Source organism: Oncorhynchus kisutch, linkage group LG12 (genome assembly GCF_002021735.2).
Source record: "Oncorhynchus kisutch isolate 150728-3 linkage group LG12, Okis_V2, whole genome shotgun sequence".
NCBI lineage: Eukaryota > Metazoa > Chordata > Actinopteri > Salmoniformes > Salmonidae > Oncorhynchus > Oncorhynchus kisutch.
Window position 1 is genome coordinate 44,433,469 of NC_034185.2, and position 3,351 is coordinate 44,436,819.

A 3,351-nucleotide genomic window follows, 5' to 3' on the forward strand; every position below is an offset into this window, starting at 1 on the left:
AGATACCATTATATGCATTGAGATGTACACATATTAAGAAAAGCAAATCTTCAACATGAATCCACACAAAGACAATACGATGAACCAGAAAATCATATTCCAGTGAACAGTTAACAAAATATCAAATATATAGAAATGCACAAGTAATAAAGTATGATTAATACAGCTGAATAAAATTCAATAAACAAAACATGAAACAAAAAGATACACCATTTCACCCAGAATATTTAATGAATAAAGTATAATATGTTGTTATTGAATGTACCATTGTGATTTTAGAATAAAAACATATAGTCCAAAATAAGATCCATTGGGTTGGTATTGGTCCGGTTCTGAGATGGGTCCTGTTTATCCGTTATCTCCCCTTTTACTAGTTGTGGCAGGGGCAGTGGTGGTCTGGCCCGGACTTGGTCCAGGCCTTGGTGCTGGGATAGGAGCAGGGGCCGGCTGGGGCAGTAACCCAGGGAAGAAGGGCCAGAGAGGGAACTGAAGTCGGGGTGGCACTGGCCTCGGTTGATACCAGTGAAATGTTGGGATCGGGGCAAGATAGAACCTCTAACAAAAACACAAGACAGAGTTACTGTATCACCATATAACAAAAAAAATATATACAAATTTGATCACACAAAAAAACACAACATGCAGGATATACTAAAATAGCTATGTTTAAGAAATGTAAATAAACCCTTACCTCATCACTGTCAGAGAAGCTTCCATGATAGTGACGGCCAGAGTGCTGTAAAAAGGATTCAAACTCATCAAACATATCAATGTATCAATTTATTATTCAGGTTGAAACTCACATTTGTAATTCCTTAAATTGATCATACCACTGAAAGGGTTCTGAACAAAATGTTGGTGTACTTTGAAATTACAAAAATATACTGGATATTATGATGAGTTAATTTTGCACTTACAGTTTCAGGCACAGTAACCAAAAGCATTATGGCAAGTACAGCAAATGTCATCATGAAAGCAGACTTCCAGCACTACAAATGAATAAATTAATCAATGTCCTTATTTCTTAGTGTATTGTTAACATATAACCATACACTTTTGTATAATTTTATACAATGTATTCTTTTTTTTTCCTATGATAATTTCAATTTGTCATAAAATAAAGAACCAACACTCGCACTTAACTTTTTCCCCCCCTTGCTAACTCTGACTTTGCTCATAGCTACTTTACTGAGGAAAAATGTACACACTATGACTGTGATAACATCTGCTAAATTACTCAAATGTCAATCTAAATAAGCTTTCCATGAACAGTTATGGAATTGAATTCACCTTTACAATTGAATTGACTTTACCTTGACTCCTCGAAACAGGTACTTTAGGGAAATTCCATTAGCGATAGAACAGGCATGTCTTCATTATTAATTGTTGTGTTCCTGTAACTTCACTCTTGCCTCATTTCGGATGTAGTTTGTCTCATGGCAACCTCTACATAAATACGCAGATTAGCAATGAAAACAATCATGATCTACTTATTAGACTCATTAATCAATATTAGCCTTTTGTTGATCTTGACGAGACTGAGAGGGTTAATACTGTGTCTGGATGTCATACAAATGATTTCCCAATATCACTGTCTCAATATTATTACTCTGGCATTATATGCTTAATCCATTGTAATGGAATTAAGAAAGAACGAATAGATGACACACAGGGTCATACTCTGTCAAAAAGTTTACACACACGTATGTACACACACACACACACACACGTATGTACACACACACACACACACACACAAACACACACACACACACACACACACACACACACACACACACACACACACACACACACACACACACACACACACACACACACACACACACACACACACACACACACACACACACACACACACACACACACACACCAGGTGAGGTATTACCTTCAACCACATGGTGTCACTCATGGCTTGAAATTGAAATTCATTCAATACCTATTCATCACACAGTAGTGGCTTGATTTAGTGCTCAAGTACAGTATCAGCTGCATAGTTAGACTACCACTTACCTGTGGTGGAACAGACATATTGGACCCTTTGATTTTCTTATATTGTTCTTTAAATCTATCTTTTATTTGTCTCTATGTTTTCTTCGTCGACGTGCTGGTAACTTTGAGAGTAAAATCTCCTGAAGAAGAACAATCTTACTTTCAGTATAACCAAGCACCTCCTGCAAGAACAAGTGCAGAACAAGTGCTAACTTGATGAAGACACTGACTGTGAGTCTGTGTCTTCATTGAGAGATTACGGCAACACTCACGTGGGCCACTTGCAACACTTCAGTATCCATGTACAGACTGAAACAGAAATATGTTTTTAATCTTGCCTTGATGCAATCCTTGCCTTGTCCTTGTATGAATATGTCCTGTACTGTATCCAGGTACAGTAACTGTAACCCAGTGACTTATTTACTTGCTCATAATAAGCTACCCAGTAAAATAAGCAGTGGAGTAACATTATACTATATTATGTCAAAGCTTTTATTGATTTCAACCATTGAATGATTTTAATGTTTGACCATTGAATTTGGCCTTTGGATCTTTATCCTACTTTACTCATCACAATGTGACTGTGATTTCAAACATGTTTAAATGTTTAAAACATAACTCCAATATTGTTCACAAGTATTGTTCACAGTCACCAAATATATTGAGAAACATCAACAGACAAAACAAGATGCTCATCCTCAGATTTAAATAATTTGTTACTCCTTTTCTCTCAAGCCCCACCCCTTTCTCTCTCACACACACTGCCCCTCTTTTTATCTCCTCCATTTAGCTAGATGTCCAGTGATGCATATATATTCAGGGGTGAAAGTAAGGATGTACGGCCCAGTAATAATTACCGGCAAAATAAGTCATGAGGGTACTCCATACTGTTTGACAGCACAGGTGGCAGCTTAATTGGGGAGAACGGGCTCATGGTAATGACTGGGGTGGAATTTGTGGAACGGTAAATACATGCCATTCCGTTTGCCCCGTTCCAGACATTATTTGAAGCCGTTCTCCCCTCAGCAGCCTCCTGTGTTTGACAGTCAGATGAAAACATCATGTTCGTTTGCGTTTATGCCACAATAAAAGGTGATACATTTAAAAAGGAAAAATGGCTAATCTTTATGACTAGGTCCACAGAGATGCTATTGAATTAATAGGAATTCTAAATATAATTCTATGATTAGGCCCCACAGCCGGCCCGCAAATTAAGCAGGATTAGCCAGCTGCCTAGAGCGGTAGTTTGATGAGAGCATCATTTTCCGAGTTAAACTGACCAAGATGCACCTCCAACAATACATAACACCACATTATTTTGCTCCAAAACAATGATAACTT

At 37.5% G+C, this 3,351-nt stretch overlaps 1 long non-coding RNA gene across 1 annotated transcript; it reads right to left on the reverse strand.

Annotated features, from left to right (window-relative positions):
• Positions 1–212: 212 nt before the first annotated feature.
• On the reverse strand, positions 213–1,610 carry LOC116376460 (uncharacterized). Its single transcript, XR_004211818.1, has 4 exons — positions 1,314–1,610; positions 918–989; positions 692–736; positions 213–555 (listed from the first exon to the last, which is right to left on the reverse strand). It is a non-coding gene; the product is annotated as an uncharacterized LOC116376460 (long non-coding RNA).
• Positions 1,611–3,351: the final 1,741 nt, after the last annotated feature.